This window comes from Sturnira hondurensis, unplaced genomic scaffold (genome assembly GCF_014824575.4).
Source record: "Sturnira hondurensis isolate 20B ecotype Veracruz unplaced genomic scaffold, ASM1482457v3 Scaffold0011291, whole genome shotgun sequence".
Lineage (NCBI taxonomy): Eukaryota > Metazoa > Chordata > Mammalia > Chiroptera > Phyllostomidae > Sturnira > Sturnira hondurensis.
This window is the reverse complement of record NW_028083922.1, coordinates 4,504,468-4,532,350: the sequence shown is the minus strand read 5'-3', so window position 1 is coordinate 4,532,350 and position 27,883 is coordinate 4,504,468. Positions and strand designations below refer to the sequence as shown.

The 27,883-nt window shown below is 39.2% G+C and overlaps 1 protein-coding gene across 2 annotated transcripts in view; it reads right to left on the bottom strand.

Annotated features, from left to right (window-relative positions):
• The window catches only part of GPR63 (G protein-coupled receptor 63), a 38,404-nt gene extending 10,950 nt beyond the window's left edge, over nt 1-27,454 (bottom strand). The window contains exons 1-2 of one of the 2 annotated variants that reach the window (XM_037059741.1): nt 27,232-27,454; nt 14,339-14,513 (exon numbers count right to left, since the gene is read on the bottom strand). The gene's annotated coding sequence lies outside the window, so the exon portion shown is untranslated. The remainder of the gene's footprint in view (nt 1-14,338; nt 14,514-27,231) is intronic. The other variant, XM_037059742.1, reaches the window with a different exon arrangement.
• Nucleotides 27,455-27,883: the final 429 nt, after the last annotated feature.

Genomic DNA, 27,883 nt, shown 5'->3' with positions numbered 1-27,883 from the left:
ACTTGGGGTGGTGAACACCAATAAAATATGCAGATGAAGTATTATAGAATTGTAAAAAAAGGAAAGGAAATTCTAACACAGTAAAACCTCATTCTGTAACAACTGTTCATTATAGTTGAGTGACCCAGGTAACTCTGAGTGAATGAACTTCACCACCTTTTTGACAGACGTATTTGGACAAGCGCTAGTCACTTTCCTAGCCTCTTCAGTTGAGCTGTGATGTCATCAGACGCAGATCAGATGTGCAGGACGCAGGGCTGACGGACTCAGCTTCACCACTGGTCTGCTACTGTATACACTGAGGGCTCCCCAAAGACTACAGAAAGGCAGACTCAGCATGGCGTGCTTTTCTTCATGGGACACAGGGCTGTCCCTGGAATTTCCAAAACTGTATGTGAAGCCCACCCTGGGGAACACACTTCCAGAAGGTTCCCAATGCCTGTGTTTTGGGTTAAATCAAAGAAGTATAGCAGCTATTCTGCCCCAGCCTCCATCACGCCAGCAGACCTATTTCAACATTGGCTTTGACTGCTCATCTTGCTTGAAGTGCCTTCAGCCTCCACCCTCTCCAGAGCTTCCACTTCCTGCAGCGCAGGCTGCTGGTGCTCTCGAAAGGACTTCACAGCACTGGCTAGCTGCTCATCTTCCCCCCTTCTCTTCCTGTGTCTTCAATCTCCTATCATTTCCCTCAAACTCTGATTTGAATGAAAAGATAAGCCTTTAATATGAAGTCAGTTGCTATTTTGTTCCTTGTCTTTGGAATGCCAAATGAGAAAGTCACAAATCTGCGATATTATCTAGGAGCTTGCTACTCAAAGAGTCGTCTGTGGACCAGCGGTATCTGTATCACCTGGGAGCTTGTTAGAAATACAGAATATCAGACTCCAGACCTACTCAATTAGAATCTGCGTTTTAAAAAGATCCTGAAGTGATTCCAAGGCACATTAAAGGGAAGTACTGATTCTGGTGTCTCTGTCTAGGTTGTTTCCAGTTGCCAAAGGTCTGTGGCACACTTACACACTTAATGCTGTTCCAACCCCCAAAGCAGAGAGACTATGCCTGCCCTTCACCTTACCACTTAATCAGGAAGCACGCTCATTAGTAGCACTCATGGTCTAGCAGTAGGGAGGGAGCCGTGAGGATGTGCAGATCTGTGCTCTGGGAACAGGGCTTTCTGCCAGGGCTGCTGAGATTTCAAATGAGGTTAAATCAGCTAAGCTCTGCACTGGTCCAGACTTGCGGAAACACAACAGTTACTGATTCCTACAATGATAGACGCTTTAACATGTTTTCCAAATTCCATAAAAATTAAACTATGTACTACCTTCTACTCTGCATTTCAGAAGTGTAAATATATAAATCAAATATTCCGAAATTGGAGAAATTTAGGGGAAGCCCAGAGAAAAAAACACTTTCTCATTGATTTTTTCTTGGTCTTCACTGGTACCTAGGTGAGTTAAACCTTGATGAAATACAAACTGACTCTAGATCATAAATTGAGTCTTCACAAATTATCAAAAATGTATGGCTGGACATATTAAATTCATTTTTAAAATCAATAATGGAATATTTTGCTCCAATTTAAATATATCCTCTCAAGCACTTAGAATAATACCCATATTTATGGCAGCACCTCAACCAGACACCAAAACAAATCACATGTACTTTTTAATTAGACTCTCTATTTCGAGATAGCTGTAGATTCACAAGAAGTTTTAAGAAATACAGAGATCCGTTTACCCAGCCTCCAAGTTTTTTTCTGAAAAACTGTAGCACATACCACAAATGAGAGACTGCAAACCACACAGTCAACATGCAGAACAGTCCCATCACCACAAGAATCTCTCCTGCTGCCCTTTCATGGTGGCACTCAGGCCGCTCCTCCCACAGCCCCAGGTCCTCCCTGACTCCCCGCCACCATCCATCTATTCTCCATCTCGGCAGTTTTGTTATTTTAAAGATGTCAAATGAATGGAATCATACTCTATGTCATCTTTTGGGGCTGATTTTTTCCTTCAGCATAATTCTCTGCAGAGTCATTCAAGTTGATTCACATGTCAATACTTTGCCCCTATTTCCTGCTGTGTACTATTCCATCAATCTACAACAGTTTGTTTAAACACTCACCCACAGAGGGATATGTGGGTTGGTTCCAGTTTCTGTATACAATATATAAAGCTACTATGAACATTAACGCACAGGCTCTTGTGTAAGTTTTCATATCTCTAGCATAAATGCCCAAGGGTACATTTACTGGGTCACAATGTGGTTGCATATTTAATTTTACAAGAAACTGCCAGTTCTGCAGGGTGGCTGTACCATCACATCCCCACCAGCAATGTGTAAGTGATTCAGTTTCTCCACATCCTCACAAGCATTTCGTGTTTTCACTATTTTTAATTTTAGCCACTCTAGTAAATGTGTCATAATATCTCATTACGGTATTAGTTTGCATTTCCCTAATGGCTAATGATGTGGAGATCTTTTTTGTGGGGTTATTTATCATCTGTGTAACACCTTCAGTGAAGTGCCCCTTTCATATCTTTTGTCTATTTTTCTAATTTGAACTATCTTGTTTTTTTACTGCTTAAAAATTATTTGCATACTTATACACTGTCCTGTCAGATATGTAGTTTGCTACTGTTCCCTCCTAACTTTGTGATTAGCTTGTCGAATCATCCTTTTAACAGTCTTATGAAAAGCAGAAATTGTTAATTTCCATAGGGTCTGTTTATCAGTTTTTTCTTTCATGGATGGTGCTTTTGGTATCAAGTTTGGAAAATTTTTTTCCTGACCCTAGATCCTGAAGATTTACTTCTATTTTTTTCCTTTTAGTTTTATTCCTTTATACTTTACATCAAGTCTTTAGTCCATTTGAGTTCATTTTATATAATGCATGGAATTTAGGTTGGGGTTCTTTCTTTCTTTCTTCCTTTCTTTTTCTTTTTGCCTATGTACGTTCTACTGCTCTCACACCATTTCTTGAAAAGCCTACCTTTCCTCCATTGAATGGATTTGCAGCTTTGTCAAAAAATCAGTTGCGCATATTTTGTGGATATATTTCTGGGTTCTTTTCTGTGTCATTTCCACAAATATCACACTATCTTGATAATGCAGCTATATAATTCTAGGGAGAGGGATTCCTTCTACCTCTTTTTTAAGGTTATTTTAACCAGCTTAGGGCCTAACCTTATCCATCTAGATTTTAGAATAAGGTTGGCTATATTTACAAAAGCGTAGGAACACAGGAGAAGGGAGGGTTTTGACAAAACGGGCCCTTGCTGTACAGCCACCCTCTCCCCATCCTTTGGCTACGGGGCTGAGGAAAGCAGGCTTTCTTCTTCCTGTTTTACCTGTGCCCGGGCTGCGCACTCTGGTATTATCAGCAGCAACAAGGGCGTCAGGAAAGCCGCTGCTGCGTTGTTCCTCAGTCCCGAGGCAGCCTGCCTTCTTTCCAGGCTTCTAGCATTTGTTTCTGGTGTTATGTCCAAGAGGAGGGCTTTAGACAAATGGTCACAGAAGTTCCAATGTCAATTTTTAACGTTATTTGTGGTGTAAGAAGAAAATAATCACAGAAATATGCAGAAATAAACTTTTAGACACCTTCCACTATTTATAAAATGCTACCTTGTGGCCACTTAATAACCACAGAAGGACAAACAGAAGCAAAGCAAAACAAAACAAAACTAAACCCTGTTTCCCCAGGCCCCGCCCCGCACAGGGACAGGCACACGTGCTCAATGAGTATCTGCTAATTGACTTACTGATGCTCTTCATTTAAGAAACTTTTGAAATGTCCTAGGCTCTCTTTGGAAATGAACTCTATATTCCTGGAACACAAGAGAGGACCAAAATAAAGAGACAAGAGTTTTGCCCCGCCTCCCCCAAGGGTGGGCAAAAGTAGATTTACAGTTGTGAGTACAAAAAACACAGACTTCTTTCTTATACTATTTGTTAATCGTTGTATTATTTTCCATACAAGCAACTATAATCCTACTTTTGTCCTATCTGTATTGCACAGTGATGAAAGCAAAATGCAACAGTGTATATAATAAGCTATTTGTTTAAAATAAAAGGCAAACATGAATATATGTATGTATTTACTTATTTTTGAAGAATAGTCCAAAATGGGGAGTTGGGGACTCTTGAGGTGGAAAAGAGAGATGAGAAAGTCTTTTCTGAGTGTATTTTTACATAGTTTTGACTTCTGAAACATTTAAGTACTTTACATATTCAAAACTTAATATAAAAGGATAAAAATGTAAATCTCACAATTTAATATATTCAGAAATAAATGAACCCAAACCCCTATGTCAAATTAATAACCACAGTGAAGGAAGATTTTATCTTCTGAACATAGTACTCCAATTGTATGCCTTTGGAATGAATGACCTACATTCTGAAAACAAAAAGAACTTGCAAAGAAACTCTGTACTTTACTTAGCATATATTCATTGACAGTTGTGATACTGACATTTGGTAAAACTATTTTGTATGCACCATAGGATAAAGCATATACACATTTATGTCCCCTCCCCCCCCCCCCACCCCCCAGCTCTATGCAGTGCAAGGGTCTAGAAGCTACATTCCAGACACAGTGAGCATCCAGGTCTTGGTTTCTAAACACCATTAAAAGAACCAAGGCTCCTGGGAAAAAGGTCTGGGGCTCCAGGTGTGGGTCAGAAAATGTACAAGACGAGTGATGCTTAAGTACCTGACTGTACCAGAAAGCAAAGAAGTGCTCAAAGACTAATGGGAACTTCACAACCTCACTTCTCTCCAAAAGATTTTAGGAACGTTTTCTTTACCCTGAATGTTCTTAAATTTCGCAAGAATTGGTCTGAATTTAAAGTTGCCTTCATCCTTTTGCTGGGCTCTCAGAACTCATCAGTCTGAAGATTTGGATTAGTTCCCAGAGCACAAGAGGAGCTTCTGTTATTGATTTGACATTTTCAGCTCTTTGCTTACTGCTGTACCTTCTGGAATTCCACGTATTTAGATATCAGACCAACTTGACTAAGCCTGTCTCTTTGCCCTTCTTTCAAGTTTTCTGCCTCCCTTTTGCTCTGTGTTCTAGACAATTCCCTTATAGTCATCTTTCAAATCTTTCATTATTTTAATTTCAGCAAACAAATGTCTAATTTTCAAAAGTTCTTCTTTAGTCTTTGATTGTTCCTATTTTACGACATCCCATTATTTTCCAGACGTGCTTTTCCGAAACCTCCTCTAAGAAAAATTTTAAAATATTCTCTTCTATTTCTTACTTATGTGTTCCTTTCAAAAATACCTGTTCTGTTTATCACTCTTTCATGCTACTGTTTGTGTCTTCTCATGCATCTTGTGGATATTATCTGATTAAAGAACAGGCTGGCTTTTTCCTCTACGGCTGTTTTCGGTTTCTTCTGCTTCATCCGACAGAATTGTAGCAGAAGCAGAATTTTCTTCAGTCTCACTACAGGAGACTGAAGAATTGAAGCAGAATTTTCTTCTGCTTCATCCGACTCTTCAATTTTCGACAGTCTCGCTACAGGCCATAGGGCAGCTAGCTAGCTGGCTGGAAGGGAGTTCTGTGTATGGAGCTACTGGCCTTGTCAAAAGGCAGGGTTTACTTCAGGTTGAGCAAAACGGGCCTTCAAATACCAAGAAGGCAAGGGCTTCACTTGAAGCATATGCACTCTACTCACCAGCTCCAATTATCCCCCAGGCTGTCCCTTTGATTGTTGAGAAAAGAAGTCTCCAGTTTTCAACTTGGATAAAATGTTAGCTTTACTCTACAGGGTAGGGTTGCAGGTAGAGGACAGCAGTGCAAGTGTGGGCTGTAGCTTAACTAGTCATTCCACCTCCTCCATTCCCTGCGCTCAGACCCCACTGGGCATCTTCTCTCAACTTGAAATACCTGTCATGGTCAATGGAAGTCTGCAGAATACAAGGTGTGGTGAACTTTCAAAAACCCTCAGTCATAAAAGGATTCTCAACATTCCCACTAAGAAACTAATGAACTCACCTGTTTTTATTTTTTCTCTTTTTAAAATTTCTGTAATATCTGAGATGAAGAGAAACTTGTGCCAGCTTCAGAGTTGCCAGTTTTTATGTTACTAAACTTCCCCAGGCCTGTTTCTCTTACCCGTGAGTCATCATTCATCCTGCAGAACCGCTGCCTCGGGTCCCACCTCTAATCCTATTACCTTCCTCAACAACAATAACCAATCAACACTGCTTTGAGCATTTATTTATGTGTCAAATACTAACCTAGTGTTTACATATTAGCCAGACACTACTCTGGTACTTTACAAATATTAATATTTGTAACAACTTTAGAAAGTAGATATCGTAATGTTTCTCATTTATGGATGAGGAAGCTGAGCTAGCTACAAAGAAGCTAGGTAACTGGCCCAAAGTCACAAAGCTCAGATTTGCACTTCAGCAGCCTGGCTCTAGTCCGTGAACCATCATGTTAAGGAGAAAAAAAGTTTTCTTCCTTAATATGAGAAAAAATTAAGGTTTGCAATTATAGCTACCACTTTCCAAACACCCACAGTGTATCAGACCTTCACATGTATCACTCCTAATTCTGACAAACCACCCCAAAGACAGAAGTTACTGTCCCCATTTTGAAGACAAGTAAACCAAGGCTCTGACTGCGATGTGCCTCCAATCACACAGCTACTCGGGAGCTCAAATTGGAATCCAGAACGGCCTGGCTTTAAAGCCCTTGCTCTTTCCAAAATGTTTCGCTGCCACCCTCATCATCAGAGGAAAGAGAAAGAGACTTTTGCTCCATTTAACACAGCAACCTGCAGCGTGGAAAGTGCTGGCCCTAGATCTGGCCCACGCACGCCTCTGGTCTAATACCTTGAGAATTTTATTTTTAGACCAGCCTTCCCCAAAGGTTTCATTTTTTCTTTTGGAGCACCATTCCCTGAGGGTTCAAGGCAGCATGAGAACAGACTCTTTTTTTATGCAGAGTTGATGAAATGAACAAAAAAAAAGATAGAGCAGTGGCTAAAACAAGGACATTTCTGGGAGTAAAATTATACTTCCACAATGAAGAAGTATGCCTAACATGATAGGGAAAATTCCACTATCTCTCATCCTCAGACATTTTCATAATGTTCACTAAGAATTAAACAGTCTGGATAATTTCTGGAAATCCAAACAGTTGGTTAAAGTTGGGTAAACTATGTGAATGAAGAACGCTTTAGATCTCAAAACATTTTAGGTGTATGCTTTAGAACTCTGAAGTCCGTCTAACTGTCTGATGAATAAAATGCTTCAAAATGCAACTTCTAAGGCTGCTATTCAGTGTGTATGTGTGTGTGTGTGTGTGTGACACTTACTTTAGGGATGACATTAATTTAACTTCATGTTAGGAAGGTAAAAAGGGAATATATTTAATTCCCTTTTTACATTTGTGAAGATTTATCAAACAGATAGTTATCTTTATCTCCCATAAAAGTAATGCAACACCAAGAAAAATTTGATCCTCTATTAGTAATTTGGATAGATGTGAGAAAGATAAGGATTCAAAGGATGCTTCACATCCTTGAGACCATGCTCCTAAATGAAATGATATAAATCAATAACTAAAGAAAGTTTTCCCAGTGGGCGGTAAGTGAACAGAGCACGACACAGGAAGCAGTTTGCGTGAGCTCAGTGCTGCCACCTCTGCACGATTTTTAATGCGATCTGCTTCACATTAAGATGGACTATACCACACGCCAGGGACCAAGAAAGAATACAAGAGAAAAGCAGATATAATCCTTGCCTTCAAAAGTTTTGTAACATATAAAGAGCAATAAAAAAGCTACTCTTTCCAAGTTCATTAAGGTAATAATCTTTTATCTTCAGATGCATGAATTCTTTACAGGCAATGTTACGCAGTTCTTAAAAATCAATGATAAATAATGAAGAATTATAAGTAAATAAAAAGAGAAGATGTCAAAGGCCAATCATTGTTTGAAACCATATTCAGTCTCACTGAAATAAAAAGAAATTTGCAATGTTATTTTTTGCCTTGCATATTTTCAAAGGTTTAATAAAGATGAAAATAATTCTGGTAAACTAGTACACCACTAATAGAAATGCCACCTCACTGTAATTCAATAAACTTTGTTGACAGCCTTAAAAAACACTCCCAGGGTATTTCGTCCAGGCAAAAACAAAAACAAAACCTGTGGCAAACCAATGGTCTCACCAAGCACAACACAAAAAAGATGGACACATTTTTTAAAACCTCTCTGAAGGCATCTACGAGCTACCAAAGCAGTGAGAATCTGGAGGCCCCCATCTCAGAGAGGCGGAAATGTGAGGCAATGATGATACCCCTCCCCTGGAGGCAGGAGCCAAGTCTAGGTTGCCAGCTCTGAAGTTTTTCTCCAGGCAGCTGGAAAGCTAAAAGCCCAAAAAGTGGCAGCTGAAAGGCTTTAAAGCAGCTGAGGAACTCAAAGCTGAGTAAGAAAGGCGGCTGGTGGCTGAGAAGCTGAGCAGAGCAGAGCCCCTCAGTGTCAGGGGCTGGGAGCTAGCATCCAGGGCTCACAGCAGTGGGGGGAACAACTTCGGAAGGACTGCACTTGGACAGGCAAGAACCGGAAACTGAAGAGCCCTCCTAACCACCAACACCATCCTCTAGCTAGCTCAAGTTTGTGTTTCCTAGTCTTAATTTTCCAAGTCAAGTTTATTTTTAAATCAAATAAAACATCAAAAGTAGTAGCCATATAAAGGAAATATTAATAAGTTGACCAAAAGCATCATTATAAGAATGAAAAAGCAGCCCTGATGGGTGTGGCTCAGTGGATTGAGTGCTGGCCTGCAAACCAAAAGGTCATCAGATTGACTCCTAGTCAGGACACATTCCTGGGTTGTGGGCCAGGCCCCCAGGAGAGGGTGCACAAGAGGCAACCACACCTTGATGTTTCTATCCCTCTCTTCCTCCCTTCCCCCCTCTCTAAACATAAATAAATATTTTAAAAAATAAGAATGAAAAAGCAAGCCAAATGACAGAAACACTTGCAACTGAATAATCGACAACAGACTCATACCCTGAATATAAATACATATTTTAATACCAATCAACTTATATAAGAAAAACACAAATCCAATGAAAGATGAACCAAGAAACTGAAAACTTTACAAAGATAGATATCCAAATAGACACATACGTGCGCACACACATACGTGCGCACACACATACACGCACACACCAAAAACATGGAGAGGTCCTCTTCCTCATTATTCACCAGGGAAATGCAAATAAAAACCACAGTAAGGCACAAACCCAACAGAAGGGCTACATTAAAAAGACGGAAAACAGCAAGTGTTGGTCAGGGTGTGGTGCAAATGAGACATTCGTCCATTTCTGTTTGGAGTAGAAATTCGTAACTGCCTGCGGAAAACAGTCTGCCATTTTGGTAAATCTGTAATTGTGCCTGCTCTATAACCCAGCAACCCCACTCCTGGATATACACTGCTCAGAAATGCTCACATTTGTGCACCAACAGTCAAGTACGAGTATAGTCCTAGAAGCAACATTAAAAATAGCCCAATAATAGAAGAGCGAAAATGTCTGTCAGTAAAAAAACGGATAAATAAATGTGATATATTCCTATAAATGAAAAACTATAAGGCCATGAACATGAACAAACTACTGTAACACACCACATTGATGAGTCTCAGAAATATGACACTTTGCAAAAGACACAGACACAAAAATGTATATATAACATTATTCCCCTAATGTAACATTCAAAAACAGGCAAAATAAATCTATGGTGTTGGTAATTATTGGTTACCTTTGGGGAAGAGTAGAAGTAATACCTAGGAAGAGGCTTCTGGGAGGTTCTGAGGGGCTCCTGATGTGCTGATAATATTCTCTCAATCTGGGCAGTAGTTATATACATGTATTCATTTTTTGCCCCTATGATTTGTACATCTTCCTCTCAGATATACATGTATATCTTCCTCTTTTATAAGCACATGAAAAAACACTCAACATCACTGCCATGAGGTAAAGTCATATTAAAACCACAGTGAAACATTTCACACCCACTAGCATGGCCATAATAAATAAGACAGACAGTACCAGGTGTTGCTGAGAATATGAGAAACAGGGACCCTTCTATATTGCGGGGGCAATGTAAAATGATGGGGCCACTTCAGAAAACAGTTTGCCAGTTTCTCAAGTATTTAAACATAAAACGCCCATAAAATTCGGCGACTCTACTCCTAAGTATTGACCCAAGAGAAATAAAAATGCATGTCCACACAACGCACACACGTGAGTATTCACAGCAGCATTATTCTTAACAGCACACGCCTGGAAACCACCTAAATGTCCATCGAGTGGTAAGTGGACACACAAAATGTTAATACCTCCCTTCGGTGGAATACTGTTTGGCAATGAAAAGAAATGAAATGCAGATACATGCTATGCCATGAATAAACCTCAAAATATTAGAGTTAGCAAAAACCCATCACAAAAAAACCCATATAATTCCACTCACAGAAACGTTCAGAAAAGGCAACTGTACAGAGACACAAAGCAGATTAACAGTTCCTGGGATGAGGAACAGAAGGGGATGAACTATGAAAATGCACAAGGGGTCTTCCGGAGGTAAGAAAACGTCGTCAGACCGATATGGTCACGGCTGAGCCACTTACTAAAACTACTGACCTGTATTCCTGAAATGGCTGAGTTTTATATTATGCTAAATATATCTCAGTAAACTTGTTCAAAATTTCAAGAACATGATAGCAAGAATATGGAACCAACCTAATGGTTCACATTAAGGAAAGAGGCTGAATTACGTGATTTCTAAATAATAGAAATACAGCCATTAAAGCTGTTTTTAAAACTGAGGAGTAACGTCACAGGACGAACATGTCGAGTGAGGAAAACAGACTCCAAACCTGTATATACAGGATGATATTTCCATGTTTTTTCAAATTTTAAGAGAGTAGAACATATCAAAATATCATGAGATGTTTCTAACCAGTAGGATTATTGGAGATACATTTTTTCTTTTGTTTCCAAATCTTATAAATCGAGTAGCTCGTTTATATTCAAGAAAAAATCACTGAAGAACATTTTCATATATTACATATTAATATTTCTTTTCCATGATCCTAAGACATAAACCTTTAAAACAAACTCTGCTCCTTAGAAAAGATTTGAAGAAAGCAAACTTGGCCTTTCCCTGCTTATCTCATCACGCCTGTTGTCTGTGGGGAGAACCCAACCCGGCACTCAGAAATCTGGAAACTGAGGGCAGGACTGACCCAGATGTACCTTCCCTTTTAGGCAAAGGGCGGGAGAGACATATGAGGAGAATATAACTTTGTTACCCCCCAAAGCACAATATTTTAATATGGTTATTTATCCAGTCATTGCTTTGAAAAGAACCCTATATTTCTTCCCAATATTTACCAACTATCAACAAAATAGTACCTACTGCTTTGTATTAATCTCTAGATCACCTTTCTGGTTCCCACAAATATCCCCTGGGAATCAATGCAATTTTTTTAAAAAGAAGAAAACCGTGTTTTTGGTTTTTGCTATTCAGCAATAGTGGCATTTGTTTGTTTAAAATTTTTCAATCCAGCGTTAGAGTCATCTGAATTTCTGGGCACAGCCCCAGTCGTCACTCCACTTTTTAAACCTGTTCCCTTTAGAAACTCTGACTCATCTGATCCCATACGCCTGTCTCCAGGAGGGTTAGACATTTAATTTTCTCTAGTAGTCATGGAGCTAGCACAGTGAAAGTTTCCAAGGCCTTAAAATAAGCTCCATCAAACTGGTATTCCTCCTAAAAATGCTAGTACTCTCTTCTCCACTGCTTCTTAACAAAAATGATTTCGGCCAGTCCTTTGCAGGAAATAAAAGGTCAGTCCGGGCCACAAGATACTCTCTAGTGAGCACTTCCATGCTCCCCCTCCAGTGTGTCGTCCCCTTAGCAGTGGTCAGAGCACCTGGCTGCCATTTACAAACTATGTGTCATAGCGCAGGCTACTTAGTTTCGGTTCCTCGTCAGGAAAATGGAGGTGATCGGAGTGCGCCCTAGTTCATGAAGCTGTTGTGAGGGTTAAATGCTGTGGCGAATGGAAAGTCCTGTCACTCAGCCAGTGCTCAGCAAACACGAGCCAGCAGTTCTATGCAGCCAGAAAAGAAAACCATGTCCTCCACCACATGGCACTTCAGTGATGCTGAGGATTCTACCCTGTCACCCATGCAAATGACGACTGTCCCCATCTCACTCCAAACTGAATTTAAGCCTGCTTCTCACTTCAAGATTCCACACTGACATACTTTTCTTTCTCTTCCTCTGACCACATCCACTCCAGCTTCTGGCCCCTTTATGTCAGAAGAGTGACCTTCAATAATCTCTTTGCAGAACAAAAGAGATGTAGTTTCTTTGTACTTTCAGTGATTCAAACATAGTGGAAGTCTATAGATTCCTTCCTAGACCTTCTAGAGACAGTCTACGACAACCATGCCCAGAGTAGTCCTGGCTCCAGATGCAACTATACCAGAGCTTACCTGCTGTTTCACACATCTGCTGCTGCTGACTATAACTGTCCTGAGAGCTCCAGCCACGTCATTCCAACAAAAATGGCCAGGACCCAACCTCGTACCAGGTACCGTACCAACTGCTGGAGATTCACAGGGCATGCTATCTGTCTACCAAGAACAAATGGGGGATACACATGCTTATGCCATAGTCTCCTCTTGCTTCCTCTACAGCTGGGCAATGTCACTGCCTGAGATGGTTCAAACATCATCTCTTGGCATAAGACAGTGTGTAAGCCTCCCTACCTCACCACCTTACCACCTTGCCTTCCCACATCAACCAGATACATGTTATCCTATGGTATAATAAAATTTCAGAGGATGTGAAATCAGAATACCCTAATGAGATTACCAGAGACTTCAAATAACCTGTATGTACAAGAGTCAACCATATTTTGTATTTTTATTTAATATTTTTATTTTAAAAAGACGCTAAAATCCTTGGTCCTGTTACATGTAAATTTAATTCATTACCACAGTAAATTCTGATAAACGTAAGAGATGTGTGGAATTAAACTTGTCCCCTCTTATCCACAGTTTCACTTTCTGTAGTTTCAGTACCTGCAATCAACTATGGTTCAAGAGTATTAAATGGGAAATTCCAGAAATTAACAATTCATAAGTGTTAAATTGCATGCTGTGCCGAGTAGTGCGACAAAGTCTTGCACCATCCCCCTCCATCCTGCCCAGGATGCTTTGTTCAGCATGTCCTCCCTGTATTTGCTACCTGCCCATCAGCTGCTTAGTAGCTGCCTCAGTTATCAAATCAGTTGTTGTGGTATCTTGGAGTTTGTGTTCAGGTAACTCTTATTTTACTTCATAATGGCCACAAAGCACAAGAGTAGTGATGCTGGCAATGCCAATGAGAAGCCATAAAGTGTTTCCTTTAAGTAAAAAGGGGAGTTAGTACAGTAAGATATTTTGAGAGAGGAAACCACATTTATATAACTTTCATTACAGCATATCATTATAACTGTTCTGTTTTATTATTAGTTGTTGTTAGCATCAGACTGTGCCTAAACTTTATTGTCGGTATGACTGTAGTGAAAAAAAAAAAACATGGTACATACAGGGTTTGAAACCGTCTGTGGTTTCAGGCATCCACCGCGGGCCTTGGAACACACCCCCTGTGGATAAGGGGGAAATACTGAGCCAAAGGTTTTCATGAGTGGAAAGCTAAAAAATAATGTAAGAGAAGCAGCAAAGAATTAAAGAGCTTTCTGCTCTTTCTATACAATTTCAACACATGATTGACAAAGGGCAATGTTGGCTCATTCTCAGAAATGATGGCAAATCTCTTTGACTTTGATTCTCTTTGACTGTGATCAAAATAACTCTGGTTAACTTAGAAAGATCCTGAAAAATCTAAAGGCCATACTTAAAATACTTAGGGCACAAAAATCTATGAAGAAAGACTTTAGTTTTAGTATTCAAATCTGTTTGAATACTTAGAATGAAGTAAGACTTTAGTTTTAGTATTCAAAACGGCCACCCGATAAAGACAGAAAACATCAACAGTTATCCCATGCCAACTGATGTCACTTGCATATCTGGCTGCGATCCTCAGTCTTCAACCATACTATCCATGTATATTATCTACATCACTGACATATACTTTTCAACTTGACTTACACGTTTCTTTAAATTTATTTTTTTTCCTTCCTTCAATAGTTATCAAGCACCTGTTCTAAGCCAGCTTCTGATTAAGAATAGCATAGAATGAAGAACAAAATACAAATCTCCTGATATGTAACTCATAGGTCTAGAGATACTCACTGCCATGGTTAATTTCATGTGCTGACCTGACCAGAATACAGGTTATTGGAATAAAACATTATTTCTGGGTGTGTCTATGATGGTGTTTCCGGATGAGAGTGGCATTTGAGTGGGCAGACTGCGTAGAGAAGACTGCCTCCCCAGTGGGGTGGGCATCATCCAGTCCATTGAAGGCCTAAATAAAATAAAAAGATGGAGGAAAGGGAAATTCACACTCTGCCTGACTATTTGAGCTAGAACAGACCCAGCTGCCCTCCACCTGTACTTCAGCCATTGGCCTTCCAGTTCTCAGAACTACACCGTAAGCTTTCCTGGGTCTCCGACGTGCAGATGATAAATCATGGGACTTCTCAGCCTCTATAATCACATGACCCAATTCCTTGTAATAACTCGTATCTATCTCCTATTGGTTCTATTTCTTTGAAAATCCCTGACTCATACCAAACACACATAAACGTACACACATATACAAAACAACCACTGGATTACACCATGGTATGTGTGCTGTGAAGAAAACCTCAGATCTTTCAAGAGTGGAAAACAGAGAAAGCCAAATTTCTCATATATGTGTTCATATTTTCTTGCAACATTATCTAAATCTCATGTTCTAGGACAGTGTTTATCCATTCAAATGAATCCTAAAGTACTAGGCTGAAAAACAGTGTATTTTGGTTTTGTAGTTATAAAACTCACTAGCTAAAGGATTCTCTACTAAACCTTGCCATAAAGGAGAGTTCTTGTATAAAAATGATTGCATCCTATAACCCAACCTTATTTCCATATCTGTTATTTCTAAATTTTAATTTTCAATCCATTTTGCAGTCCATCCAACAATGGGGAGGAATTGGTCTAATAAAAAGGATTACGTAACTGTCATTCAAAGTACTGCATATATCACCCCCCAACACCCACCCTGCCCCCCACCACCTAAAAAATCATGTCTTAGCAAAGAAGTGTTTTAGAGAAAATCTGCAACATTCACTTTAAACCTTTAGAAATGAAAGACATCCAGGTAAAAATGACTGTATTTTAAACACCAAAGAACAATTTCTCATCATGCATCACAAAACCACGAGAGAAAGGATTTGGGGTGAGGTTGTGTTTGTTCATAACTGGGTTACCCACTGATAGTGTTCCAATGACATTGCCATGCACTAAGGTGCCTGTTGCTAGCCCTCTGGTCCTCTGCTCAGAGATTAAAGCATCAGCAGAAGCTCTGCAAGTTCACAAAGTGCTGATGCAATTGACATACAGCCAGCTGGTAAGACCACGGACCCACAGGGAATTCACTGGCCCAATGACAACTATACACACGATAGTCAGAACTGCAATTCCAGGATTTCCTCTTACACAAAAAAGGGGAAAGAACAGTAAATACTGCTACATACATATCACTGCTTATACTATGGGAACTTTTTTCAGAAAGTTTTATTATACTTCATGTACAACCACTCCTTATTCAATTTCTCCTAACAGATATGGCCTATGAGAAAGTGATACCAGAAAGTGTTGTGTATGTGCACATGTATGTGTGCGTGCACTCAGTGTGTATTCAATAACGGCAAGAAGCATCACACTGGAATGACCCAAATGTAGAGTTTGTCTAGTGGTTGATGGAACAAATGTAAAAATTCTTCTTATATGTAGAATATTGATTATGCTGGAATTGAGTAGAAGAAACAGAATGGATTCTGGGAGGGACGGTATTTGGTAAAATAATCACTCCAAGTTGCAAGTTTGTATTATATTAGAGAAATAGAAAATTTTATTTCTGCAAGGGCCACAAATTAAATGGATGCTTTATATAATGTGGCTTGTCACTTGAGTGTTCTCTGTCTATCCACTAAAAAATAATAATAGTAATTACCAGAAGGGTCTGTTCCTGGAACTTTATTCCAACCTAGAATCTAGATATGAACAAAGACTTTCCACAAATGAAATTCTACTATGTAAGCGGCAGATATCATTTCCATTCTGGTGCATCCTATGCAAGATGTGGAAAAACAATAGAACAAAAAGATAGACTTTAAAACTTAGAATGCAAAAGAAAAACTATTTCACAGAGCAAAGAAAATAATAAAAGCTTAATTTTATGACATGTATAATTATCGTATGATAAACAATAATTTTCCAGAAGTAATCAAAGTAGTCTTTTTTAAAATTTGGATTCATTTTACCACTGTATCTAAGTTTTTATAGCTAATGCACAGTAACTGAGTTTAGAATGACATAAATGCTGAGATTCTTAAACTCGTTCTACTTTAACTGTTCTATATAACCAAGGCTGTACCATACATATATCTATATCATTTGGGGTTAAAGAAAAAATTGAGTATGTTATAATAACAAGATAAAAACTAAATGTTTCTTAAAATGTTTACCAAGATGTAACCGTTTGAAAATAAAAAGCACATAATTACTACTTTTCAAAAGTGAACCTACCCAGAAGACCCCTGCGGTGTGCCATCTTTAACTTGCTTTTGAGAGTATAAGCCATGGCAATGAAACCCATGGGTGGTTTCTTCACTTTCCCTACTATTGTTTTAAAGGCAAAGCCCAGAAATCTGGGAAAAAAGAAAACTAAATGTGACCAGCAATGTCTTTCAAGCTGGAAGATGCAACCAGATATAACCGGGTAATTTAAAATAAGATGTCTGTACTAATTTCTAAAGAACAAAATACAAGTCAAATACAAAATAAATGTAAACAAGATGATGTTTAGGGGTTACTAAGAGAAAGTGCTGATACCACTATCCAAAGCAAACAATACATCATAAAACCAGAGCTATGATGTACTGTTTATGAAAACGATGCATCATAAAACCAGAGCTAAAAGGGGAAAAGAAAAGCAAGCATTGGCCGACGTATCTTGACACGTGGATGTCTTTTTCTTTTTCAAAGCAAACACCAGAGTGATTAGTTAGGGTATGCACATTAACCTGAACAATTTTGTTTCTGTTTCTGTCTGTAATCTCAGAGACAAATTAATTTTTAGCATAAATTTCAATCATTTGAGTTAAGATTACAGCAGTATAATATTTGTCTGAGTACCCCAACAGCAACCACAACTAAAAGGGCCACATATGCTCTAAGCTCTTTTGCTCTAAGCCAAAAAGGCAAGTAGTTTCCCTCCCAAAATGTGTAATCATAAAGTAGCCCTGAGATTTAAAAAAAAGAAAGAAATCTCCAAGCACAAATTTGATTTAAAATTTGCCCAGGTCAGGAGAGCACCCAAGAATAGTAGGAGAAGCAAAATGTTTTTCCCTTGGGAATAATCTGCCTTTAATCCAGGCCTGAAAAAATTACCATAAAGTTCTGAGGAAAGGGAGTAGCTTATAATCAAAAACCACAAAACCTCAAAATGATTAAAGCAACATGAGTAATTAAGAGGCAGAGGTAAAAAAAAAGACAACCAAATCCACCAAAAGACTTCAGTTATAGAAGTTATTAGACAATGAGCATCAAAATAAAAAAATGGTTGAAACTTATGAGCAGGAGACAAGCAGATATGAAAAAGTCAATGTTTTAGAAATAAGAAATATAACAACTAATATTAAAAACTATATCAGCAAAGTACAATATTAGACATAAATGAATTAGTAAACTGCAAGTTGGAACACAAGAAACTTGTCCTGAATGTAATCAAGAGAAAATGACGGGGGAGATAAGAGACAAAAAAGATACCTACAGAAGGTCCAACGAACATGCAATTGGAGTCTCAGTGGAGATTATAAATTTAATACAGGAAATATCTGAAAAGATAATAAATAAAACTTTTCAGAATCCCTGACAGATGCCAGTTCTCAATCATAGCCTATCTAATGCTAATCAGGACCTTTTTCATTCAGGAAATATCAGAAATATCAGAATGAAAATTCAGAACCAAAAAAGGGAAGGAGGGAGGCGGGGAAAGGAAAGGACGACAGAGGCACAGAAAGAGAGAATTTTTAAGGATCTTTAAGGAGAGGGAAATTATCTGAATGTCTTTAAAAGGTAACTGAAGAAACCAGAAGGAAAAAATAGATTGTCCCACAAAGGAAAGGTAATTATCTTGACTGTTTCATTCATACTGGCAACAGCAATATTCAGAAGACATTAGAATGATACTTTTTGATGTTCTGAAAGAAAATAACTGTCAAAGTATAGTTCAATACCCAGGGAATTCTCTCTTTCAAGAAAGTAAGTAAAATAAAGGGATTGTAAGAAAAACAAAATCTCTATTTCTTTTCTTTCTTGATCTCTGTCTCCCCCAACCCCCACCATGTCTATTATACACATATACACACACACTCAGCAAAGGAAAAGTGAAGGGTGTACTTTGGGCAGGAAAAAAAATGATCCCAGAGAGAAGGTCTGATATATAAAAAGGAATGGTTAGAAAAAATATGGATAAATATGTGGTTAAATGTAACAGACACTGTATATCACTGTGATAGTAATGTCCAACTTATTAAGAGGAAAAATCATTCTAGAACTTTAATGGTCAGCAGCAGTGACATATAAGTTGGAAGTGGATATCATCAGAGTTAAAATATTCTTAGGAATTTGCATTTCTAAAAAGGAGAATGTACTAGTCTGCCTGTGCTACCCTAACAAAACATGAAGCTGGTGGATTAAACAACAAATTTATTTTCTTACAGTTCTGGAAGCTAGAAGTTCAAGACCAAGGAGTCTTGGAGCTGATTTCTGTTGAGACTTCTCTTCCAGACTTATGGCTGCCCTCGCACTGTGCCTTCACACGGCCTTTCCTCCCCGCACGCCGGGAGAAGGAAAATGAGATCCCTGGAGTCTCTTCTCTTCGTTAGGGACACCGGGCTTCATTCTCAGGACTTTCTGTAACTTAATTACCTCCATACCCTGTCTCCAAATACAATCACAAAGGTTAGGGCTTCACCATATGGATTTGGAGTGGACACAATTCAGTTCACAACAGAAGGCAAAGACACTAACTTTAGATTAAGATGCGTATGCAGAGGAAAACTGTCTGGGCATTTACTAAAATAGACACAAAATGTATAGCCAGTCCCATAACCCAAAAATAAAAACAGTAAAAATGAAAGAAAATCTATCCCCAAAAAAGCAAGAAAGGAGAATAGGAAGACATAAGAAGCAGAAAAATATGTAACAGTGTGATAAATGAATCCAAATATATAAATCTTCATGCAAAACAGGATAATGACTAAACTCTGTAGTTAAAAGCAAAGATCCAGAAAAATGCTATTCATAAAAGATACTTTAAAACATTAATACAGAGGTCTGACCTCAAAGTCATAGAGAGATCTATTGAGCCAATCACAACCTATAGAGAACCCTATTTTACTGTATCAGTATCATATAAAAAAGACAAGGTCAAGTATCAACATGCTAGAAGAGGGCAAGCACCAGGTACTAAGAGAACAGAGAACCTTGGTCTTCAAGAAAGGAGGAAAGGTGACTGTCACAGTAGAAGACAGTGTCTGAAAAGAAAAATACTGGCCCCGAAAATGTTGGAGTGTTGTGAGTGTTTCTCTTTCCTTCACAGCCAACACTGAACTCTAAAAATGAAAAATGAACATGAAAATATAAGTGTGACCTTGCATTCATTAGGGTCATGTTTCACAGCTAAAGATAACTTTACTTATAAAAATGAAGAGGAGAAATTTCTCCCACCATTTAACTGTCAGCCCTTCAGTTTGCACATAGGTCCTGTGCCTAAGTTTTTGCCTCTATTTCATATCCCTAGTTTTGTTCTTGGGCGCGATCATGTTTTTGTCGTAGCCGGAATGACACCTACCTGGTTTCAAAAGGTAACTTCTGGGCTAAAATAAAGTTTTCTATTTTTGATAGAAAGGGAGAAAGCTATAGATAAATACATAGATAAAATCTAGATATTAAACACACATACCCCCCATTGGGCTCAAAGCTAAATCCTATAAATTTAAACCTTCCAATTTTTTTCTAAACATTAAGAGTCCATGAATTGGCAGCAAAGGGCAGAAAACAGAATATTTTTAAATCTTAGCTGGGACTATACAGGAAACAGCGTTCATTCCCTCAACCATACAGCGATTATGCATGCATCAGTACCAGCCCATGTGGGCAGGCGGTCGGACGGTAATACAGCAAGGAGACTGAAGGTACGAGAGGGAGAACATCCTCAGGGCACACTGTCAACTGCTGGGCCGGTTTAGGCGCAACTGCATTTACAGCTATAACTGAGCACTAATGGGCAGTTTGCTGCTGAGACCAGATCCTGCAGCTGAGTCTTTGTAAGAATTTAGGGTTACTCCTTTTGGATGAAGTCCTAGGCAGCCAGGTCGGGGTTCAAATACTAACTTGAATCTTTCATATTACACTGGCCCAAAAAACTACAGAAGGTGATGAAGGAAGACCATGAGTACGTTTATAGATTTTATACTGAGAATAATGAAATGCCCTGAGGTCAATGAAAAACATCAATGCCTTTTACCCCTACTGAAAAATTCTACTTTTACGGCTTCACTCAGAAGGAATAACCGTAGATGTGCACAAAAACTGAGCTGTAAGACACCATTCTATAGGAGAGGAAAAAGGGAAGGAAAATCTGCCTGATATTATGGTGGCATATCCCCAATAAATTATGACACATCCATGGAATAAAATACTATTCAGTATCAATATACTACAGAAGATCATTCCATGATACAGAATATGGTTCTTCTTTGTATGAAAATCAGAAAACACATACATAGTAAAATGTCATCTTTAGAAATTAAAGTATTATAGTATTTCTCTCTCTCTATATATATATATATATAAATATACACTAAAATGTTAACAGTTATCTCTGGACATAATTCTCCTTTTTCTCCTTCTTTTCATTGTCTTTTTGTTTTGCTTTGTGATTCTCATTTTTTTTTGCTTGTCTGAATTTTCTAAATTTTCTTTAATAAACATGTTACTTCCATAACAAAAAATATCTATTATACCAAAAGAATAAAGATTTGAAATTTGATAGTAGCAACTATACATGAAATATGGAAACAAAAATGAGACATTCCTAACACCATTATACCCTTGAGTACAAACAAATTTACCCAAAGCCTAGCTCAATAAATACAAAACTCATAATATGTATTAAGGAATTCAATAATTCAAGAGAAGGAAAAATGTTTGAAGAAGAAAGAGGTGGGAACAAACTAAAGAATTAAGGAACAAGTTTTTTGCCAGGGCTGGTACTATGAAACTCTAGAAGGCATGGCAATTGGGCAAGTTGATCAAAACAAAGCAGGAAAACAGCCTACTTCACACACAGCCTGGAGGAAATGGGAAAAATACACTTAAATGATGAAAAGAATAAATTTTATTAGAAGTAATTTTATTAGGCAAACATCTTCCTCTCTGGAAGGCAATGGATGCTATGCCTGGAACAGCCCCTTTGCACAAAAGCTCCCTTCGAATCTACATTCTCCAGGATTAATTTAGATCAAAAAACCTGCAGAGGATTTTTGACACCCTCCGTGGAGTACCCTGGGAACACCCCGCACAGACGTTAACTCACCCCTACATAACTTCTAGTTGAAACCCTTACTCTGACCCAAACTTCCAGCATCTTTAAATGCCCGAAAATATTCTTTCTCTAAAATTACCCACACATTTATCTTTGTTTAAAAAGAAAGAGGTGACCTCCCTTTGGAAGAGAACAGCTACAATAAAGAATTGTATCCATTTTGTACCACCTGCCCAAGGAAGATCCTTAGAAATTTTCATGATGAAATGAAAAAGTTGCCTAGCCCTGGCTGGGTGACTCAGTTGATGGGAGCGTCACCCCATACACCAAAAGATTATGCATTCAATTTCCAGTGAGATAACATAATTAGGTCGTAGGTTCGATCCTCAGTTGGGGCATGTGTGGGAAGCAAAACCAATCCATGTTTCTCTCTCTTCCACTCTCAAATCAATAAAAATATATCCTCTTGTGAAGATTAAAAAAATTTCCTCAAAATATTTTTCAAATGCTTTAGTGACATAGATTTGGCTAAGCTAAATAAAAGAAAAATAGTTAACTAAGAAGCTTTGGTCAAAAACCTCAAAAGTTTAAATTAAGGTTACAACTATAATGATACATAATGTTTTCAACTGAAAATTACCTAAGATCGATTAACCTATATGCCAGGTGATTGGTACAGTATCTGGCTGGGGTGGGGGGGGATATCTAAATTGGACCTGGGAGGAAATAAATTCTTCAGCATCCCCACTTGAAGGGAATAATGAAAACAACTGTGTTAGTATTAATTTCAGCAGGTGATCACTAGATTATCCTCCTAACTATGAATGTACATTCACTACTGCCCAAGACCTAAAAACTATGATAAAATCCAACCTTCCAACTCTTCACTACATTTTTACTTAACATGAAAAAAACTTTCTAGTATAATAAACTAGGGTATCATGCTTGAGTTTTTTCAATCTTCTGCCACACAGACAGAAATGGAAACAAATTACTCTTACCAATCTTGTCCGTATTTACTGGCACAGAAAGTAAAAGGCACTTTATCCTATGTGTCAAACTCAAACACTAAAACAGCTTGCTGTCTGTCAGCTTCAGAAACCATTTTTTATAAGCATGGCAAACTGCCTCAAACCAACTAAATGCTAAACCATGTTGGGCTGCCCACACAACAAATTATTTGGAATGTTCTGCATGTTTTGTGGCTGCAAAAGTACCTATTATGTGGATTATCCAGCTGAAATTAGGGCCACATCTGACCTTGAACAGAAAATTCCCAGGAAACCTGAAACTGGAACTGACCGAGATCCCATCAATACTGAAAGTCTGAGATTTCAGGCTCACAATCAAACATTTCCAACGCTATTTTTTTAGAGCCCAAGACATACAACATAAACTCTGGGAAACACATCACTGTCTGTTTCAAGTAAACAACTAAAAAACACCCTAAATACACACATGTCATAGCTTCAAAAAGAGTGCTACACTGAATGAGTAAAGGGCATCTGTAGCAAAATATAAACACGTTTCTTGTAAATACCTAGCAAATTAAAGCAAAAAATCAATATAAAAATTATTTGCTTCCATTTCTAATTTTCATTACATATGCTGAAATGTGGCAGCTTCAGCTGTGGAATGTAGAAAGAAATATCTAAAGCTTTGCTTGGAGTGATCGGAACCCTGCATTATAGGTATTACTTCTGATCAATTGAGCACTTTATTACTGAAACTGTACACATATTATAGGATTATGCAATTAATATTTTTATTAGATTTAAACCTCTTTCAGGACAGAGAGAACAGATCTGATGTTGAACATCTTTATATGCTCCACCTTTCACACAGTGCCTGGTACCTAGTGAGTACTCAAAAAAAAAAATGTTCTAGCTAAGGACTGCTCCATAATAAACCTCTCCTAACTTAATGGAATGCAGCAACAGTTTTTATTATTACCTCAGTTCTCAGAGTTGAACAGATTCACTGAATGGTTTTTACTCACTAAGGGGTGGCTAAATCACCTTGCATGCTTCCTCGTTCAGATATCTTGCAGTTGATCTGGTGGTTAGTGGAGATCTCAACAGGAATACGCACAGGGCTCCACTCCATGTGGGATGGGCTTCCTCACAGCATGGTAACTGGGTTTCAATAGCTAAATCTCAGAAGAGAGAGCCAAGAAAAAACGACTTCTTATTTTCTAAACTTACCAAGTAAAGTACATAGTATCCCTTCTACCACATTCTATTTTTTAGAAGTGAATCACTAAGCTCAGCCCCTGGAAAAAAGGAAGATAATTAGTCTCCACCTCCTGATGGGACAGTAGCAAAGAAACTGTGGACATTTAAAATTACCACAATAAATATTTGAGATAAAAATTCTATTATTCCTCCCGTATATTCAATCTTTCTATGTCTATTCTCACTGCTCCACTACTTACAAACATGCTCAATTTCCCCACACCTTCAAATGATGTACCTAACACCCTCCAGACAAACACTCCGCTCTTGACCTGTGTTACCATGTAACATTAAATTTATCCTTTTATGCTCATCCAAATTTCTTAAAATTTTAATACAGGTATTATTTGTCCAAGCATTAATGGGTGCCTCTTTCAAATCAAATACTTAGGACATCATTGAAAAAATTGGAATACCAAAATTTTCCCAAAGTTTGCCTCCCCATGCCTTTGAGATCTACTCTCTAAGACAGGGGTGTCAAACCTTCTGGGGTCTCTGGGCCACACATGAAATACACAAACACTAACAAAAACTGATGAGCCAAAAAAGGTCCATGCATAATTTTTGTGCTGTCTACCACCACAGAAAAACAAAAAAGTCCTCACATAATAACCCTAATTATGCAGCAGCCCCTTCGATAATCTTTTAAAATCATCAAGCAAGTCCCAAGTTTGTGATCACTAATATAGAAAATGTACATATCTAAGAAATAAAACTAAGTAATGTTTTAAGTAAATTTGTGAGTTTGTGTTGGGCCAAATTCACAGCCATCCTGGGCCACCAGTTAGACACCCTTGTTGTAAGCCCAGACCAATGGCGAATGCCCTGAAGGCAATTTGAAGTGTTAAAAGAAACTACATGGACAAGGTAAATTCGACCTAGGGATTCCTCTACCAGAGATTAAGAAATGTCTGACTCAATCATCCACTGATGGACTAATTCAGGCCATTTCAATAAATATTTGATTGGGGATCCTTGGCTTACGGCTCCTTGGTCCAAGCCCTGTGCCAGAATAAGAAAATATTGGAAAACAGCATATTTTAATTTAACTGATATTCATGAAAATGCTGAAGAGATAATAAGCTCTAACTATTTTAAGCTTTTGACCTTTTAGATCTGCTCTTCTCAATGCACGTGTATTATCACATCCCTGAATTCTTCCATTATATACATTAGTTATTATTATTATTTACAATTATGTTATATAAAATTATGTATTATTTCCATTATATATTAGATACATATATATAGATTTTCTATATTGTGATACATACACATTTACTTTCAAAAAGAACCATTCACAAAGCAATCATCTCAAATCAAACAAACCACATACAAAATCTCGAGGGACTCATATTAATCAGTACAATTCAAGAACTAAGTCACATCTACCTTAGAAACCCATTTATTTTTGAATACAGTGCTTACTCGCCTGGAGTCCAACAAAATTAAGGTAAAATGGTAACTGTAGTTAGGGTTTTAAATATGTGACTTTTTCTAAGCAAATTTTTTCCCAAGAATGTTCAGTTTGCTGCAAATTTTCAAAAAATGTTTGATATTATGAGTTGTTTTCATAAAGTTTCAGTTCTGGTATACCTAACAGCAGAGTGACAAAACTGTGCCCAGAGATGAAAATCTATATCCCAAATAAAATGCTACAATATTAATGGTTGTTATGGAATAATTTTCCTTCACCACATCCCCATTGCAAGCAAGGTGTTAGCCACAATAGTCCCTGTCTATTTTGGAAGTATATTTTCCACGCACAACATTATATGTAAAGCATAAACTTGACTAGCTACTTCATGATACTCTTGTCTTCAAACAAGCTCCCACATTCTCTTTTTACTTTTCAAAATAATTTAGATGATATAATCAATTATGCCATTAAAATTTGGGCGATGACAACACTTCACAAAACATAGGGACTTTTCATCAGCATCTTTGATTTGTAGCTGACACCAGACGTACACAGCATCCGTGGAGAAAACAGACACAGAAATAGACAGGTGTGGCAGGGATGTGAGAAATAGTCATCAGTCACCTAGGGATGTGAGAAATAGTCTTCAGCCACCCATAGGACACATGAAAAAAGAAAACTTACCCCTTTGGGTCATAAATGTACTTACATATTAGGTTTCACCAAAGAATTACATGTATTAGATACCTCATCCGAGGGCAAAACTGTCAGAAGGCCAGATTATGCAAGAAACATCAGGTTTTATTTATGATTCTTAGAAAAGTACTCCTAAAATTAGGTGAAGCCTACTAATTTAAGACAATGAAAATCAAAAAATAAAGAGAAACTTCTATTCTAAAAATATATGGTTAACAACTCACCTTAATCACTGAAAAATCCTGCATACCTTTTACAGGGCTCCCTGTACTTCCTAAGTGTCGAGGACCAAGTCTAAACATTCAATCAGGGACTACCCGACCGCTTTGAAAATTCGGGCCACTGCTGGAGGAAGGGGGGTGCAAATTTCAGAAAGATATATTGTTGGGTGTGTTTATTTGTTTGTTTAGCACGCTGGGCCTCTAGGATATTTTTTCTTTAAAAAAAAATTCCCAAAAGCAAAAGGGGCGGAGGAGGGAGAAGGAAAATCAGGGCGGCGCTGAACACCGGCCAAGGCTGAAAAGACACACAGCGCCGCAAGCTTACCCACATGTAAGAGGCAACCTCTCCGAACTGTCGGAGCTCGGGAGGAGCCTTCCCAGTCGGGCAAAGGAGGTGAATTTCACCCGCAAAGAATGATGAGACCACATTGTAAAAGTTCAAGAGGATTCCATCCCCCCACCCCCTCTCCTTCGCTCGGCGTCTCGGGGAGCGAGCCCTGCGGTGAGGATTCCGGCACTGGCAGCCAACCTGCAGCCTCCCGCTTTCCTAGAAGGCCTAACTGCCCGGGCGGGCGGGGATGGGGGATGGCGAGGTCCGGGGACCCGGCGAGGCGGCACCGGGGGAAACCGAGTCCCGGCCGGCCCGCCGTGCGGCACTGGCCGCTGAAATCACTCCGGAACAGCCGCAAAAATCTCCCCCCAAACCCGAGCTTCTCCCGCAGAACTTCGGGCTAACCAGCCTCCTCCTCCGCCACACACTCCGCCCAAAAGCACCCCGCTCCCCAGCGCGGAGGATCGAAGGGCTCCCGCCTGCCGCTACCTGTCCCGGGCGCCCGAGGACCCCCAAGTCCCACCTCGTACAAAGGGCTGTGCTCCGCGGCCGCAGAGCTCAGGGAACGTGGCCCCATCCAGTGCCTCCCGGAACTTTCCTGACATAGCACTTCTCTCCTCCGCCGCAGAAAACAAGGCTTCCAGGTTGGGGAGCAGGGAGAGGAGGAAGACCAGGAGGAAGAGGAGGAGGTAGTGCTTTCCAGGCGGCGGTGGAGCTGGAGCAGAAGTGAAGACCTCCGCGGCTGGGAGCCACCGCCTCTCGATCTGCTGGGGGTTCCCGCCCCCAGGGTAACCAAAGCTCCCTCTTAAAGGAGCCTTCCTCGTTTTAGCACGGGAAGTGAGGGGGTGGAGAGAGGGGGCAGGGGAGGCAAGTTAAGAGCGTAGGGAGCAGAGACAGTGATTCCGGAGGCCGTCGTCAGGGGTGCCCCTGGGATGCTGCGCTCGCCCTTCCCTGTCTGTTTCCCCATCTCCCCGCCAGGTCTTGGTGACCTCTCAGCCTGGGCAAAGGTAGTGTGAGTGGTCGACCCGGCACGTGGGGCCACCCTCGCCCTGGCTTGCGCCCCCCAACGACGGTCTCCTTGAAACCTTGCCCTCTCTCCTAATCGCCCTCTGCTCATTAGAGTCTTTTCTTCTACCTCCCACCCACCCTCCTGAGACACACGCACACACACACAC